This window comes from Sturnira hondurensis, unplaced genomic scaffold (genome assembly GCF_014824575.4).
Source record: "Sturnira hondurensis isolate 20B ecotype Veracruz unplaced genomic scaffold, ASM1482457v3 Scaffold0015596, whole genome shotgun sequence".
Lineage (NCBI taxonomy): Eukaryota > Metazoa > Chordata > Mammalia > Chiroptera > Phyllostomidae > Sturnira > Sturnira hondurensis.
Genome location: NW_028088227.1, coordinates 15117293 through 15137016, shown reverse-complemented (window position 1 = coordinate 15137016; position 19724 = coordinate 15117293).

Below are 19724 nucleotides of genomic sequence, written 5' to 3'. Positions count from 1 at the left end.
GCCAGAGGTGGAGAAAATAAATGATTAAGCAAAGAGAAGATTGGAAATAGGTTTATTAAAAGGATAAGCAGACCCAAAACTCCTGCAATGTGGCTATTCGTGCAGAGAAGTCGCAGGTAAACTGTCACACACTGGAGAAGACAAACACTTTAAGAGGCACAGGGAATAGACTAAAGAAGAGAATGAGAGAGCCATGGCTGCCCCTTTGGAACTTGTTGGAAAAACATAAACAGAATAACCCCCATCTCTTAGGTATAGCAAATAAAAAAGGATCTGAAAACCATGGTGATATATGCCACCCTCGTGGAAACAATCCGACTAGTCTGACCCAAGTGAGCTTCTTTCCTGTCTTTACATTGTTGTGTCTGTAATTGCCATGTGCCCCAGGAGGCTGGGACATGACAAGTTAGGAACAAATTTGGAGACACATTCCTTGTGCCGTCCCTGGTGCCAGGTCATTTCTGATCACTTCGCATGGGCTTTCTGAAATCAACTGAGCGGCCATCTTCAAAATCCTCGTTAGGTATCTGGGAAACAAAATTTATAAATAATAAAAGATGTCTTCTACACTCTTTTCCAAAAAGCAGAATAAGAGAAATGAGTTAAAAATTCTTTACACATTGGAAGAATTTAGAATTAAGAAATTAGAGAATTAAAAAAAATGTTTATGGCAAAAAGAAAGCTCTCCCTGTAGAGGTTGCCTGTGGGGACTGTGGCTTCTGGGAAGCTGCATTTTGGTCACCACCTCTGGGCTATTGCTGCAACCGCCACCTGGGAGCTGTGGTGTGGATGTGGTTCTCCATCACATCCGCATTGCCCAGAGGGGGTGTCTCAGAGAGCTGTTCAGACACTGGGGTTGGGATGTCCCGGCGAAGCGATGTGGTATGTTATTTGTTCTGAAAGCGCTCTTGAATCGCACTCTCTGGGAGTGAGGTGGCAGGGTTGGAGGCGCTGTCACCTGGGTTGACTCAGGTGGCAGAAGGATTAGTGACCCCTCACAGTACAGCGTGACCTCCCTGGGAGGAATATCGGTAGCCTCTGCTGAGGCCTGGGGAAGATCTCTTTCCAGAGGAGCAAACAGGCACAAGGGGACATAAAAGGGGAAAGACAAGATGTGAACTTGCCAGCTTTCCAGGCAAGATTTCTGAGGTGACAGGTTGGCGGAGATTCACTAAGCAGCCCTGGCAAACCTCTACGATGCTAAGCCTGTAGGGGCCTTAGACCCTTTTAAGGTAGCCTAAAAATAAAATAAAAGTAATGTACGGTGTTGTGGACTTAAGAACGTTTGCACACCCCCCTTCCATGTGTTGAAATCCTAACTCCCAATGTGATGGCATTGGGGAGGTAATTAGGTCATGAGAGGGGAACCCTTACGAGTGGAACTGGAGCTCTTAGAACAAGAGGGCTTGCTGACTCTCTCTGCTTCCTACCACATGAAGAAATACGCTTGTATGTAAGAAGAATGCTATTTATAAGCCAGGAAGTGGGTTCTCACCAGTCACCAGATCTGCCCATACCTTGATCTTGAGCTTCCCAGTCTTGAGAAATGTGCGAAATAAATATTTGTTGTTTAAGCCACTCAGTCTATGGTATTTTTGTTGTAGCAGCCCAAACTGACAAAGACATAGAGTATGCTGAGAACCCTGTGAAAAAATGTTCACTTATGCTTTTGGCTAAGACTGGTTAAGAAACTAATTTAACATATTTGGGAACAACCTGAACATGACAATATTGAAAGTAGTATAAGAAATAAAACCAAGAACTCCCTGGTTTAAAATTTTCCTGTTTTTTATTTTTGTGTGAATCCTACCTACTATCTACAAAAGTTCTTGATTAACCAATCCGGAAATTTACACTCTGAAAACATTACATGAGATTAGCACTTTTGTTATTGTTTCTGACTTGGTGATGTGTATATATACATATATACACACATAAACAGGGGTGGGGAGAGAGAGAATAGGTTTATAGTTGTAAGTATGTGAAACACAGAATTTATTCTTGTATTTTTTTATTATTGTATTATTTTCTATGTGAATAACTGTAAACCTACTTGTATCTTACCCTTTATGTATGTAAGTGTGCATATATGTATATATGTATATAAGGTCTGTCTAGAATAAGTCCAGCCATTATTAATGTAATGAGAATGGTGTGAATAGCATCAATGTAACCTGGCAGCCAAGGAGAGTGGACTGGAATGCGCATTCATGAACAATGATGACTTCACTGTACTAGTCAGTAGATGCTGTTGAATGAGCACATGTACTATGTCACCATTGCATGCAAAATTACTAAATGAATAGAGCAACAAATCTGCATCAAGTTTTGTGTTAACTGGAACATTCCTCTGTGGAAACTATTAGGATGATTCAGAAGGTGCAGATATGGGCAACTGGTGATTGGCAGCTTCATCACTACAATGTACCCACTTATGTATCATGTCTTGTGCAGAGTCTTTTGGCGAAACATCAGATCACCCAGGTGACTCAGCCCTCCTACAGCCCAGATTTGGTGCCCTGTGACTTCTGGCTTTTCCCAAAACTAAAATCACCTTTGAAAGAGAAGAGATTTCAGGCTATCAGTGAGATTCAGGAAAATATGATGGGGCAGCTGACAGTGATTGGGAGAACTGTGTGAGGCCCCAAGGTGCCTACTTTGAAGGGGACTAAGGTGTCATTGTCCATTTGTGTAATGTTTCTTGTATCTTGTATCTTCTTCAATAAATGTCTCTACTTTTCATATTACATGGGTGGATACCTTCTGGACAGACTTCATATGTATATATGTATATATATATATTTAAGAATATCACAGATACAGAAGAGTTTTTTCTCACTATAATCAAGCTTTGTTCTCTCCTATCAAATGTTATTAATTAAAAAGCCACAAAACTCAGCTGGTATTACCTTATTTTCTAAACATGAAGTCTAAACAAGTGTAGTTTAAAATTCTCAGTAATTTAAAAAACTGCTAAAATTGAAATTAAAGTCACTAATCTCAGATGGCCAAATGCTAATTATTAAAATTAGAGATATGTTAAGATATATAACCACTAAAAAGTTAAAGACACAATTTCTGTAGCACAATTTCTGAACAGGATGTTTTGAAATTCTTGATGATTATTATATCCTTCATAGTTTACGGAGGACTTAGCAGATGGGATTATTACCACTATTTGTAAACCTACTCAAAATTTATGTGTTTAAAAAGTAAGCCTTCTTGTGTTTTGTTACTGAAAGCAATTTCTTCATAGATGTTTCTTATAGAACCCAAAACAACACTGTTTATTCCACAAATTTCTTATTTTCTTGTTAGATTGGGCAAGGCTTAGGACTCTCAAAGCTTGGAAATCCAGGTAACACAAGATGTTTGAAGTGTTGCAGTGGTATTTATTTGGGGTTTCACCTGTGAACTATAGAGGAATAAGTAGATTTTTGTATGTAAATACATGTAGCTACGCATACATGTCCAATTACATGCATTTCTTCTCTCTATAATTAGCATTTCTTTTCCATTCTCTCCACGCACGAATTGTGTGCCTGATCACATGTCTCTTTCCTGGGACTCCATGGAATATGAAGCATGTAAGAGTTGAGGAAGAAGATTTGGGGGCCTACATTTGGCGACAGATTCTTGGGATAAATACATTATGTCTGGTGTATTTGCAGTTCCTCCGTTTGTACAGAACCAGCAACCTTCCTACATTACCTTTAAGATTAATATCAACACCTTCTTCAGGGGGTGAGATGCCATAAATCTATGCACCTCAGGTCTAGACCAGCAGGAAGCCTTCCCTGACAATGCTCACCCCTTGGAAATAACTCATTCTTTTCATCCCCTCGGTACTTAGAGTTTCCAGTTGGATTTAGTTTTTTCTACAACTTCCCTTTTCAACCATCACAATGTGGTTTTGTCTTCACTACTTCCTCACAACTGTTCTTTTCACGGTTATAAACCATCAAAATTCTTGTTACCAGATCCAATAAACACTTGTCAGTCAGTATCTTTTCTGTTCACAAGTCGTCAATGTTGTTGATCAGTCAACCCTCCAAGCTCATGTGTTAACACTCAGGATTTGTTTGCCTCTTAACCCCATGGATATTCCCCTTTCTTCGATCCTTCTTCATTAGGTTGCCTCACAAACCTGCTCTTTGTTCAAAATTTGCTGTCTTGGTTAGTGACAGGACCCGTCCACCATGATAGCATAGCTGGTACAATCTCGTTTGATAGACAAGGTAGTTAGACATGCCTGGCTCCAAAATGTGTCTTTGCCACTTCGTATGCTCTTGTGAAAACTGCGTCTCTGACTCTACTTCTTCATCTGAGGCTGAGATAGTAATAACTATGTCATAAGATTATTATGAAGATTAACTAAAGTCAAGAATATGTACAACTAGCACAATGCCTGGTACCTAGGAAGAATTTAATAAATGTTGGGCTCTTCTTAATTTTTTGCATAATTGTCTTAAGCAGAAGCTTGGAATCATCCTAGAATCTTCTCTTTTTGTCATTAAACTCCATGAAAGTACTGTTTACAAAGTACTATCTATTCAACCTTCTAAAACTTTTAAAATGTATTACCTGCGTCTATAATCATGCTTGCATTATTTATTAATTGGCTCATAGCTACAGTTATCCTGATCTACTTAAACCAACTCCCACTATGCAGCTAAAATACAGTTTTAAAAATGCAAATCTAATCTTAACTGGGCCCAGTTTAAATCTTCCAGTGGCTCTCTGCATCATTCTCAGCAATCTCCATGGGATGGTGGGTGGGGTGTGTCCTGGCCTGGCTCTGCATCATCCCTTCACAATGAACTCCTAATGGCCCCCACCACAAGTCACACCTGGATTTCCTTGAAAGTGTCTAACTCTCCACTTCTCACCTGACTCATCTGGCTAACCCCTAGACTTCCTTTAAAGCAGGGGTGTCAAACTCATTTTCACCGGGGGCCACATCAGCCTTGTACTTGCCTTCAAAGGGCAGAATGTCATTTTAGGACTGTGTAAACGTAACTATTCCTTAACTGTTAAGTGAGAGTCAGTGCTGCCGCCAGGTAGAAACAAGGTGTCAGGAAGGATAAAACAAGGTGGAGGGCAGGATTCGGCCCAAGGGCCTTGTGTTTGCCACCTGTGTTTTAAAGACAGCTCAGGCCTTATCTCCTCTGGGGAGGTGTCTGCATGAGCCTGCCTGGGTTAAGTGCCCTTCCTTCCTCTGTGCTATCCATCACCATGTGCATATTGTGGCCACAGCATGGATTACCTAATTTTTTTCTTGTTGATTTAATTGTCCAGCTTCCCCACTATACTGGAAGCCCCTTGGGAACATGTTATCTTCTGGATATAATATATGCCTCATACAGACTATGTCTCCATTTATGTATATTGAATTAATGGAATGATGAAGAATTCACTGGATTGGCTTGAATGTTGAGTGAATGAGTGAATAAATAACTTGATGTTTTCAGAGTGGGCCAGACTGGCAGGCATTCAGTTATTTCCACAGCTTGTTTTCAATATCTATATCCTCTTTTCTCTCCTGTCTAACTTGTGCCTTCCTCTCCTGAGACCAGTGCCCAGACTCTGAGTCTTCCTAGCACCCCATACATGTCTCTATATTAAAACTTGTCACCATGTTTGTGACAAAGGATTGAAATAAACTAATGTCAATGTCACTTCTCACAAAAGTGTCACTCCCCAGTGAGCTCTAGAGCCATGGCCTTGTCTGGTTTATCAACTATGTTTATATGTTTATGTTTAATAACTATAGATATTGTTATTAACCCTATGTAAAGATGAAGAAATCTACTTAGAGAAGTGTAATGACTTGCCCAAGCTTATAAACTTATTCAGTGCCTGAGAGTTAAAAGTAGGAAAAGAATCACATTATATTTATATTTATTTTAATTTTTATTCATATAACTGCTGGATTTAAATTAATAATTAGAGTCTAATTTTTTTGGTCCTTAACTGAAATATACAATTCTCATTAGACATTTTGGATTAATATAGTTTTTTTTTCTTTTAACAATGACATACAAATAAGAACTACTTGTGTATGATCAGTGAGAAAAAGAAAAGTTTTACTTGTATTTTGTTCATTTATAGACTATTTCATGTTATTGTCCATAATATTAAATGAAGTACAATTTGTGTTTGAGAGCTGACGTTGACCACAGAAGAAAAACACAAATATATTGTGATAAAATTAATTATTTCACCCAAGTTAATATTGGGTATTGGGTGACAAATCACTTTTATTTTCCTTTTTAAAGAAATTAGAACTTTATATTAAAACTTTGATTCCAGTCTCTTTTTCTACCATATTGGAAAGTGGCTTCTAGAGAAAGGCCTCGTGTGGGTCATTAATGTTCTCACCCGGACAAGTTTCCACCTTTTACGTCCTCTGTGTACTCTAGACAAATAAAAGAGATGGGGAACAATATTTTGAGCCAAAGAATACAGTGCAGTTGGAAATGGTTGCCTCATGTGGTTACAGCCAAGTTTATTATTGTTGAGATAGTAGATGCTGAAACACTACAGGATGGAAGATAGAGGTCCCCGAACACACCACTCTCTCACATCCACACCATTGGGCCTGCTGAGATCTCTCTACATGGACTTCCCTTTGCTTTACTTTGTGAACTTCCTTTTATCTTCAAAACCATAAGTTCTCTAGGAAATCTTTTCCAATCTGCATCTGCAGAGAGACACCCCCTCTTTCGAGTGGCACACTTTGGGTGTGGCGCAGAGGTACCCAGTGCCTTGAATAATAGCTGTCTCTTTGCACATCTGTCTGCTCCACTAGGTTCTAAGTTCCTTGGGAGCAATAGACTGTGATTGTTTCACAGCCAGATACTCAGAGCCAAGCTCAAGGTAAGTCTAACACTCAGTGTGTTGAATAAATATTGAATGAATTTGCAGATCTGTCCTTTGTCTAAGATGATGTAATATTTGTAATCGTTGACTCAGATGATAATACCCTAAGCAATCAATTAGGTAATAAAAATAAATACAAAGTTTCTTTGTATTTATCTCAAGTTTAATGAATATAATTATTATAAAACTCAGATAAATATTTTGATTGAAATGTGCTAGCTCTGTGGAGCAATTTGTAGGTGGAGAATGGCATAATAAACTCATAGACACAGACAATAGTATGATGATTACCAGAGGAAAAGAGGTAAGGTGAGGTAGAAAGGGTTATAAGGGGGATAAATGGTGATAGAAAGAGACTGGACTTGGGGTAATGAGCACACTATACAATACACAGATGATATAGAACTATACACCTAAAATTTATATAATTTTATTAACCTTATCACCCCTATAAATTCAATGAAAAAGAAATAAAAAGAAATACAGTGTATTGAGACTGGCATAACAGCTAAGACTGTAACCTGTAAAATCAGTATCCCTGGGTTACAGAGCTAGTCTTGGTGCTCATGAGACCGCTAACATTGAGCCTCTCCTGCCTCACTTCCATTATTTGTAAAATAAGTACAATAATATCCACCTCACAGACTTCATTAGAAAATTAGAAAATGTCAGCAAAATTCTCTGCATGGTTCTCAGTACATGGTAAACAATGAATAAATGGTTTCCATTATTAGTGAGCCATGTGTTTCTGAGGTGTAGCTTTGTTAAAGGGCTGTGTGATTTTGGCTCAAACTATGTTTGTTTTCTAACTCCCCTGGCGCGTACCTTGATGGAAGGAGCTGGGCCCTGACCTCAGCTTCCTGCTGATGACTCTGAGCACAACTTCACAGATGACACTGAGCCTCACAGGACCCAACTAGAGTAAGACTATAATGGTCATTTTAAGGACATGCTTTCTCAGTGTCTTTCTTCCTTTTTCATTCACTTCTATCCCTGCCTCTTTCCTATTGCAAGATTTTCATTGTAATGTTGGATGATGAGGATGGGAGAGTAGATAGATGGCCATATATGTTCATATCCAAACTTAGTTCCAGATGTTAAATTCATCTTGTGTCCTAGGGTTTTGAGTTGGGTATGGGGTTGAAATCCAGGGGGATTTAAGATACAGTATGAACAGAAGAAATTAATATGGAAAATTAAGTAGACAGTTAAAACAGAGGTGTTAGGCCTACAAGCAGAATTCTGCTGTGACATAATGGAAACTGGAAAAAGCAGAACTGAGAAATAAGGTTAAAGGAAGACAGATTAGTGCATCTGGAGAGATTAGGAGTACCTGGAGAAAACTCACAGAAAGGTGGCGTGCAATAGAGGCCTTGAGACTGGACAGGCGTTATGGTCCTAAGGCAGTTACCTAACATCACTGAGCTCTATTTGTTACATCTGCAATATGAAGATATTAGTGGTCATCTTACCCGTTTTCTGGGAAGACTGAGAAAGAAGTTGCACCTAAAGCACCTGGCACTTCCCATTACACAGCCCTGACTATGGGAGAAGAGGGACTCATCAAACTACTAAACTCAACAGAGATCTCAGAGAGAGTGCGAGCAAGCTTTTCATGTCCAATCTCTAGCCACCTTTTCTGATCCAGGCTTGTCACAGATATAGAATGGAACATAAGATGAAGCGTTGTCGATACCTTAAGATAAAGGGTGCAAAGTGTTTACAATTTGTATTTGTTATGGACTGCTAACTGGAGTATTGGTTCTGATGGAGTGCTGGCAATCTCAGTCTCTGACTTAATTCCTGGCTCTAATTTAGGGATGAAAATGGCAAACGTGGAAACCTAGAGAGAATACTATTCCAGGATATATCTACTCTCTCCTTAGAGGTCAAGTGTCCACTTTCCTGATAGAGTGAGTCACCTTTGTTTGTCTGAACTATTTTGGAGAGACCATGCAGTTTGGTACACTCTGCTTTCCTCTATGTGCAGAATGACCATGATACTTAAGTCATGAGTATTTAATCAAAGTGTATTGAGCATACATACTTCAGAATGTAGTTGAGTACTTAAACAAATGGCAATAATTAGAATAGCACTATATGGATGATAATGTAAATTTAGTTGCTGTTGATTTTATTTAATAGCGTTTAACTCCTTTCTAGAGAATACATTTAGTTTACTTCAAAGTCATTGAAAACACTTGATTGAGGTCTTGTCTTGACTAACTTTAGTGCTCAGCTAAGTATACACTAAAAAGGGCAAAAATAAACTAATAGCAAACAATTAGATCACTGGACATGTATGAGCTTAAAGCAGCATTAGAAAAATATTGTGCTGCTTTTTCATTAGTCATTCACTTTTTTAACTGTTTTAAGTATCAGTGATTAAATATTGAAAGAAGAAATGAATATTGATCAATAAGAAATGATCTTGATCCTTGAAAACCAATGTTTGCTTATTTCTCACTTGTTATTTCTAGAGTCATCTGCAGGGTACTTACTGGGTCTTGGGTAAGACCCTTTTGGGTAAGGTCTCTTTTCTATGAGAGAACCAATAAAATGAGAACATTTTATGACAAAAATTCAGCACAGCTCTTTTAAGGTACTCTTTCTCTTTGAGTCCTGCAGGAGACAAGGTAGTGAATTAAGGGAAAATAATATATTATATTGATTATGCTATTACAGTTGTCCCCATTTTTCATCCTTTGCCCCCCTCTACCCAGTACCCACTTTCTCCCCATCAATCCTGCCCTTTAGTTCATGTCCATGGGTTGTGCATATAAGTCTTTTGGCTTCTCCATTTCCTATACTATTCTTAACACCCCCCTGCCTATTTTGTAATTACAAATTGTGCTTCTAAATCCCTGCCCCTGTTTCCCCGTTCTCCCCCTTTTCTCTCCCAGCTAATAATCCAAATGATCTCCATATCTATTATTATGTTCCTGTCCTGGTTGTTTGTTTTGTTTGTTTTTTTTTTAGATTCAGTTGTTGATAGTTGTGAATTTATTGTCATGCTAATGTTCATAGTATTGGTCTTCTTCTTTTTCTTAAGTAAGTCCCTTTAACATTTCATATAATAAAGGCTTGGAGATGATGATTTTCTTTAGCTTTTACCTTCTTTGGGAAGCACTTTATCTGCCCTTCCATTCTAAATGATAGCTTTGCTGGATAAAGTAATCTAGGTTGTAGACTCTTGCTTTTTATCGCTTTAAATACTTCTTGCCAATACCATCTAGCCTGAAAAGTTTCTTTTGAGGAATCAGTGGATAGTCTTACGGGAACTCCTTTGTAGGTAACTCTACTTTTCTCTTACTGCTTTTAAGATTCTCTCTTTATCTTCAAACTTCTGCATTTTAATTATGATGAGTCTTGGTGTGGTCCTCTTTGGGCCGAACTTGTTTGAGATTCTCTTTTCTTCCTGGACTTCTATGTCTATTTTTTTCACCAAATTAGGGAATTCTTCTTTAATTACTTTTTCAAATAAGTTTTTAATTTCTTGGTCGTCGTCTTCTTTTTCTGGTATCCCAATGATTCAGATGTTGCTACATTTAGAGATGTCCCAGAGGGTTCTTATACTGTTCTTGTTTTGTTTTTAAAGATTTTATTTATTTACTTTTAGACAGAAGAGAAGAGAGGAAGAAAGGGAGAGAAACATCAGTGTGCAAGGGATACATGATTAATTGCCTCTCACATGCCCCCAAATGGGGACCTGGCCTGCAACCCAGGCACATGCCCTGACTGGGAATCAAACTGGTGGCTTTTTCATTCATAGACTGGCACTCAAACCACTGAGCCACACCAGCCAGGGCTCTTTTTTTTAAAAAAATTCCTTGGGGGTTTTTTTTGAAGCCTTTTTTCTTATTGCTGCTTCAGTGTAACCTTCATTCCTCCCTGGGTCTTTTTTATGTTGTTGCCATATTCAATGAATTCTTTGAGTATCCTGATCACAAGTGTTTTGAGCTCTGCATCTGATAGGTTGGTTATCTCCATTTCACTTAGTTCTTTTGCTGGGGTTTTGTGCTGTTCTTTAATTTGGTCCACATTTCCTTGTCTCCCCAGTTTGGCAGCCTCCCTGTGTGTGTTTGTATGTATTAGGTAGAGCCACTTTGACTCCCTGTTTTAGTAGCATGACCTATTATAGAAAAGATATCTATAAATTGTGTGGGGCGGAGCTTTAGGTAATTGCCAGGGTGGGGCAACCTGCTTCACCACCTTGTGGGTTTTTGTGGGGGAGGGAAGGGAGAGGGGGCAATGTCGCTGCCTGGCTTACGGAGGTTCGCCCAGCACTCACCTCATTTCCAGTCTCTTCACCTACTTCCCATATGCAGCTGATGCCCTTCCAGCTGTTGCACTGGTGGCGAATCCCAGAATGGGTGAGTTTGCATATGTTCTAGGTCCCTATAGGCTCTTTAAGCCAAGTCTTCTGAAAATCCAGCAGTTTTCTTCTACTGCCCCACCCCCCACTGATTTTTATAGCCAGGAGTTATGGGAATTTATCTTCCTGATTCTGGAACCCTAGTCTATGCAGTCTGGCCTTGGGTGGGGGCTGCTCACTTCTAAGGTATTGCTCTGGAATTTTATCCACCATACGTGAGTGTGACATCGTCCATTACACTGCAGCAACCTGTCCGTGCCATGCTGTGTCTCCGTGCCTCACCACCTGTCTCCACGACTCCACCCCTCCTACCCACCTGGATGAAAGCAGCTTCTTTAAGTCCTTGGTTGTTGGACTTCCCTACACTTCAGTTTTCTCTTTCTGGGTGTTATTTGTTTTGAGATCTAGCTGTAATTCCTTCTATGGTTGCTTGAGGAGGTGAAGCATCTATGCTTCCATTTGGACCGGAAGTCAGAAAATAATTTTAAAAATATGTTCCCCTCACCTTTTCTCTGGGTTGTTTGGGAGACGAATAAATGGGTTGTTTGGCTTCTTTCATGCCCTAACTCATTTCCCATTATCCCCTAATTTCACATATTTGAGTCCAGAATATATCTCTGTTTTGTCTTGTCTTTCTAGCTTCTGATAATTCTCCTAAGTCAGTAATGTGGTTTCATCTTTTTTTTCTTTTTTTCTCTGTGTGGTTTCATCTGAAATAATTTATTTACATAAAGAAAATATCATTGAGACATAATTATTGGAATTATAGAGAGAATCATGGAAAGACTCCAGGACTAAAGGTCTGTGTGTGAGCCTTGACTCAGCCACTCACTGTGTCATCTTGGGAAACTGACTTACCTTCTCTGAACCTCAGGCTTCCCATGCATGAAATGAGATGATGGTACTTCACAGTGATTGTAAGAACCAAATAAGACAATGTTACAAAAGCAGCACTACTTGTAAATTACAATTTTAAAGATTTTAGACTTTTTTTTTTAGAGTACAAGGACAGTTTCTCAATTTTTTTTTCTGCCCTCAGCACTTAGCCATAAGCAGGTATATAGTGGACCCACAGAAATGTGTTGATGGAGTTACTGATATTTTTACAGGTGCTAGGTTCAATGTCGATGCTCCTTACCCATCTGTGAACTCCTCCAGGACCAGCATTGAACTTACTTGGGTGTTTGTCACAGATCCTGACATGGTGCTGGGCACACACAGTTGTCTCCTAAAGATTTCTGAATAGTGAATGGGGGCCATGCTGGCAACGTGAACTGCGTCTGAGGGAAGCAAAACAACCTTGTGTATCATATACAGGGTGGGGCAAAAGTGGGCTAACAGCTGGTTGTATGGAAAATACAATAATTAATAGTGATATCAGAATAAACTCTGTGTTTCATGTACGCACAGCTGTAAACCTAGTTTTGCCCCACCCTGTGTGTTTGGACAGACTCGGTAACTTCATCAGCGAACAGAGCGGTCTTTAAACTTCTCTAATGACATGGAAATCTAGACAGGCATTCGTAATGAAAGAATCATGCACAACGCTGGGACCAATAAATAATCCTAGAGAAATCGCAGATGTTCTATCATAAGTACTTCAATAAACTTTATAAAACTGTTTCCAGAATAAATGGCATATCCTCTAACGGCAGTAATTGGAATCTATATAAAGCCAAACAAAGAACTGGAAGAGTTCATTTATTGTGGATAAACACACTAATTACATTTGCCCAGCTGCATTTTCTATAGCTTTGTAAAAGACATATGAGTCAGGGCCATGGCCTATGAGAACAATGTGCTGTATTCTTAAACCAGACCCTGTACAGCTCACCTAATAATCACTTCTGTTTCTGTGTTGGCCTGAAGTCCAGAGCAATGGGCTAGATACGTGGATTGCAAATTCTATTCCGTTGCTAATTTTTGAAGTGAAGAAAAGCATGTTAAATAATGCCTGTGTGCCTTAAGTTCCTAAATTCAAAAATGGGTTTTATAATATGTTTGCCCTACCTACCTCTCAGGCTGGTTGTGACAATTAAATGAGGGACTATACGAAAATACTGGAAAATAAGCATAAAAGTCTCTTTACCCAGTCATTTAGGTGTCACGTGGCAAGTAGGCTCTTCAAGACAAATAGCTCCTGGAGGCCTGCAAGGTCTTCTCCAGTCTGCTGTGTGAGGGAAGAGAGGCCAGGGGAGTGTGGGCTGACAGCTCGAGCCCAGGTGTGTGCCTCAGGGATCCGTAGGTTGGGCCTACCTGTCCAGCCAGCAGGTTCAGCATCTTAGGTTGTCTTTTCAATGACTTCTACACACCAGTCTTTATTTAATATGCATTTAGATTATCCAACAGTGATTTCTTTCTTCTACTCGTTTGATTTCTAGTTTTGTTTACAGGTGACTCACCTGTAAACTAATCAAGGATTAGTCTCTGAATCCTTGATTTTCTTTTGTCTTCATTTCCATGCCAAGCATTATTTTGCTGCATTCATTGTCGTGCTGTATAATTACTTTTAGATCAAGTACACTCACTGCTTCAACTGCTGAGAAAAAATTGCAGTATTGTACACCCTGTAAGTCTGTTGTTAGATTTAATTATGGAATTATTCTTAAGCACATGTAATCATTCTTTCTTCATGTTAACTTTTGAATTTTTCACTTCTATCTGCCTTCTTGCAAATACCTCAGTCACAGTTTTCACTGACATGTGGCCTTCTTGAAGGATCTTACTCCCTCCAGGACCTTTCTATTTCCAACGTCGCTGAAGGCCAGTTGCTGGTTGAACACAGTGTCTTAGTTCATTTGAGCTGCTTTAACAGAAATACCATAGACCAGACTTTATTCCTCACAGTTTGGGGGGTTGGAAGATACAAGATCAAGGTCCCTGCATATTCGATGTCTGGTGAGAACCTACTTCCTAGTTTCAATTCTGCTGTGTTCTCACAGGGCAGAAGGGGACAAAGGAGCTCTTCTGAAGCTCCTTCTATAAGGGCACTAATCCTCTTCAGGAGGGCTGCGCTCTCAGGACAGAATTCCCTCCAAAAGGCCCCACCTCTTAATATCACATATTGGGAGTTAGGATTTCAACATATGAATTTGGGGTGGAAATAAATGCAGTGTACATGGCAACTTAAGAAGCCAATAACACTTTTACCACTTTCAGAACCTGGGGTGCAGGAGCCCCAATTAGAAAAGCAAGAACTTGGGTGTCACTGAAATTTTGGTTTGAATTCTAATTTTTCCAGAACAATCTGTGTAGATTTGGGCAGGATATTTAATTTCTTTGACCCTTCAGGGAAACTGAGAAGAGCAGTTAGGTTAATGTGTAGAAAATGCCCAGTCTACACCATGAACTCAATAATGGCAACTACTATGCAAAATATATTCTGCATTTTCTTCTTAAAACATTTATAATTCAAGGAAGGCAGGAAATATTCTCACTGTATAAATGGTAAGGAAGAGAATTCTATTTACTTTCAACTACCTGTCTGTTTATTTTTTATTTTATTTTTAATCCTCACCCAAGTATATGTTCAGAGAGAAGAAGGGAAAGAGAAAAACATCAATTGGTTGCCTCTTCTATGCGCCTCAAGCAGGGTTCAATCCTCCATCCTAGGCATGTTCCTTGACCAGGAATCAAACCAGTGACCTTTTGGTGTGTGGGACGGTGCTCCAACCAACTGAACCACCCAGCCAGGGCCTATTTATCTACCCACTTGCGCTTTACATATCATTCAATTTCCAGAGCTTACCTGCAGTGTTTCCTCTTTCTTCATAAGGTGGGTACTATACACTTCAACTTTTTATTTGGAGAGTTTTTAAATCTACATAGAAGTTGAAACACTAGCGCAATAAATACCAGTATACTTTTTTCCTGGCTTCATCAATTGTTAATATTAAAAATTGTTAGTGATTACTAATAAGATCTATTGTATACATACATTTTGTTGAACCATCTGAAAGTAAGGTAAGGACATCATAACCCTTCACCCTTAAATACTGCAGCATGTATCTCTTGATCATAAGAACAGTTTTCTATATAACCGTACAATATCACACCTAAGAAGTTTAATAATTAAAAAAATTCTGTTAAGAGAAATATTCCATTATTTTTTTCATTTCCATCCCTTCAGCAGAGACAAGTTTCAGAATTGTTGTCTGCCCTGGTGTTAGTTTCAGTTCAGAGGTGGAGGTTCTCTAAGAGAAAGGGCAGTTCGGTCTTGGAAGTCAGACTTCACAGTCCGTTATAACGGTACAAACAAGCAGTGTAGAGAGCCAGTTCTTAACATATTTGAACTTGTCTCTCTGACTCATCTATGTGAAGGCTATGCTTTATTCAGACTGATTTTCTCCTTCCTCAGCATTTCTTCACTTACTCATCACGCTCACTGGCACCTCCTCCTTCCATTCCTGACTCTTTCTTATTCCATCTGTGGGAATTCTACCACACCCTTGGTGTCACCTTGTCTGTGAACTTCCTTGAAGGCACAGCTCACACCTACATCAGCCTTCTCTGAGTTACTGCTGTGCCACTTGTTTGCATTGATTTATTGAGCACTATCTTACATTCTTGCTCTCAAATTGTTTTATATGATTTTTATGAAACAAGATTTAAGTTCCATATGACCAAGGACTTTGAGAGCATAACATGTTGTTAACAAATATTTATTAATTGATAGTTTTATTTATAATTATGCATGTCTTTAGGGAATAATAACATTGTGCTGACTGAATGCCTTTTACTGAATGGCATCCAGCCTTTGTAAATGAAAAAATAAGTTTTTACAACTAACACACTTACCATCAATTACTCTCAGAGTTGCTTTGTATTATAGGCTAGTCTTTGCCAAAAAGTACAGATCTATGATTTGAGTCAACACTAGTAGAGGCATCTTTATTTAGGCAGAAGTTTCTAAACCATCTGGATGCCAGGTACCATGACATCATTCAAACTGCTTTGTGACTGTAGTGATTCAAATGTTTCAGTAACTGAAATAACTGGATTGTCACATGATTTGCTTTGTTATTTCAACTGTATTATTGTTTGACTTGTAGAAAGACTGTATTCCTCTAAGTACGTTATTTTTGGAATCCATATTGTTTAAAGTATAAATTGATATTTAATTGATTCAATTGGACTGTATTATCTGTTAACAGAAATGGTGAGTTTCCTATAATTGTAGATCTTTCCCTCTGAGATGGTTGTTTAGTTAACTATTTCTTAACACTTTTAATAAGGCTTGTTTTCCTTTCATTGGGAACTAGGATCTTTTTAGATTATTTGTATTTTTTTCTAAAATGCCAAGTACGCTTTCAGTCTCCAAACACCACAATTTATTTAGTCATAAAATGACTCCATTTTGGCTACATAATTTTGGTTAACATAACAGAAGGAGCTTCTCTCTAACTCAGTCTGCTCTTGAAGAAGGGAGTTTGTCATCTTTCTCCAAGTTTTGATGCTTCTTTGATGGATGTGTTTCCAGAATTCACAAAGAAATCAACCCTCCGGAGTTGAATGTGCTCCTCTTAGCAGTTTTCACTGGAAGTACATCCTACTGTTGCAGATGGATGTTTAAGTCACCAGATGACCATCTTGGGTCCGGCATCTCCTTGCGGTAGACCTTATCCCACTCTTTCTTTCTTATTGAAGAAGAGTGCTACATTTCACACATGAACTCAGTATTTCAACATACAAATTATGTTTTGGCATTTTCTACACACCCACCCAAAACACTGAATTTAGTGAAATGCAAAGCAAAACAAATACTATAATTTTAATGCAGTCAAATTAGTTAACTTGACCTATTTGACAGTCACTAATCAGTTTAACTGACGTGTTCCTGGTCAACTGGTTTTAAAGATACATTTCTACAGAATTTCATTGTAAATTCAGAAAAGTAAATTAAAGTGACTCAGTCTGTTATATTCAATAATATGATACTTCCTCATCATTTACTATTATTCACATTTATCTATTTTAAGCTTTATTTAGATACCGTCTCAATTTATTTTGAAATCAGGTAACTTACAGAACTCTGCTTTAGAGTTGATGCAATTGGTAGTGAGATAAACGTCAAGACTGTTTCCTCCTGGGTCCTTGTCCTGAGTGACTTCATTTTCATGATGATGTTAATGCCAGACAGTGATGAAGATCTACTTGCTACTTCTTTAGGGACTTTAGTTTTTGCACTGAAAGCTATTCTTGTAACAAATATATCAATGGTAGTGAACAGTTTAGCTTTTAAAAATACCTTAAAATGCCTTGGGATTGAACATAGGTTTAAATAAGACATATTGTTGTAGAGGAAATGGAATAAATGGAGCTTTAAACAATTAAGAGCTTCTGAATAAATATACTTTAATACAAACCAAATAACAGAAGAAAGGTAATATTTTACTTTTTTAGAAGATTATTTGGAAATTGTCCATTTCTTCTTTTCTTTGCCTTTCTTTACTTTTTCTAGCCTTTTCCAAGTCACTTTCATTCCAAAAGTTATTTATTTCTTATAACAATATACAATGTATGGGTATTCAGCTAAGGATTGAAACATGGGCATTCATTCATACTGTACTAAAATTATTTCCTTTCTTCTTTCTGTATTGCCTGCTTCTCTCAAATGCTTGGGGAGATAGTATTTTCCTTGAACTAGATCCTGAAGAATGTTTGTTTATTTCTTTGCTTTAAATGATAACATTTCCCATTGCATGATTCTTTATATTTATCTTTTTAAATTATTTTATTCAAGTTTCAAAGAAAAAAAAACTATTGAAGCTAAAATTCCTCATTGCTTCTTTTTCTTTTCTTCTTTTTTAAATTGTTGTTCAAGGACAGTTGTTTTCATTTTCCTGCCGCCATTTCCCCCTGCTCCACTCAACCCACTTCCCACCCTCAATCCTTCCCCTCTTTGGCTTTGTCCATGGGTCCTTTATATAGGTTCCTTGAGGACCTTTCCTCTTCTTTTCTTTGTTATCACCCTCTTCCCCACCTCTGGTCACTGTCAGTTTGTTCTTTATTTCAGTGTCTCTGGTTATATTTTGCTTGCTTATTTGCTTTGTTGATTAGGTTCCACTTTTATAGGTGAGATCATATGGTGTTTGTCTTTCACTTCCTGGCTTATTTCACTCAGCATAATGCTCTCCAGTTCCATCCATGCTGTCAGAAAGGGTAGGAGCTCCTTTTTTTTTTTTTTTTCTGTTCTGCTCCATAGTATTCCATTGTGTAAATGTACCACAGTTTTTTGATCCACTCATTTATTGATGGGCACTTAGGTTGTTTCTAGCACTTGGCTATTGTAAAATTGAACATTGGGGTGCATAGGTTGAATTGTTATTCAGGATTCTTAAGGTATAATCCCAGCAGTGGAATAGCTAGGTCAAAAGGCAGTTTCATTTTTAGTTTTCTGAGGACATTCTATACTGTTTTCCACAGGAGCTGCACCAGTTTGCATTCCCACCAACAGTGTAGTAGGATTCTCTTTTCTCCACAGCCTCACCAGCACTTATTGTTTGTTGATTTGCTTATGATGGCCATCAAGTAAAAGCATCCTAAATTCTAATTTTGATTTTCAGAATACACTTCTATTTTCTAAGTAGCCTGTGAATCGCTCATCTTTCCATACATTTTTAGTTGCATTTCAATAATTTTGGGGTTTTCTCACTCAACCCCCCTTCTCTGTTTGACAATACAGTGGTCTGTCCAGATAGTCTTTTCCTTCTTCCTCTTCCTCATCATCTAACCACTTCTTACGAAGACCTATGTACTAGACAAGGTTTTAAGGCTTCTCTATGTGGCCTGTGCAGTGCTTACAACGTATAAAATGTTATAGATTAGGAAACTGAATCTAAGATAATGCCTTAGGCCAAATAATAGCCCCCAAAGATGTTTACCCTCTAGTATCTAGAACCTGTGAATACATTAAACTTACAAGGTAGAAGGGACTTTGCAGATGTTATTAAGGTTCAGATCTTGAGACAGGGAGATTACCCTGGATTATCTGGGTGAGTCCAATCTAATCACAGGACAACATACCTACAAGGAAACTTTCTGGCTGGTTAGAGAAAAATGTGGTGGAGGAGGAACGTTACTCATTTTGCAGATGAATGAATGAGCCATGAGAAAAAATGCAGATGGCCTTTAGAAGCTGGAAAAGGCAAGAAAGCAGATTCTTCCCTTGAGTTTACAGGAAGAATACAAGTCTGTCAACACTTTAATCTTAGTCCAGTGAGACCCATTCATACTTCCGCCCTCCAGAAATATAAAACAATAAATTTGTATAGTTTAAAGCACTAAATTTGTGGTAACTTGTTATAGCAACAATAGAAAACTAAAACAGATAGGTTAAGTTATTACTTATGGTCACAACTAGTTTTTAAGAGTTGGAGCCAAAAATGTCATTGCTGATTGTTCTATCTGGCCTTCCTCTGTGCCACTCCTGGTAGCCAGGAGAGACCGGATATTTCTCTCAGCATGA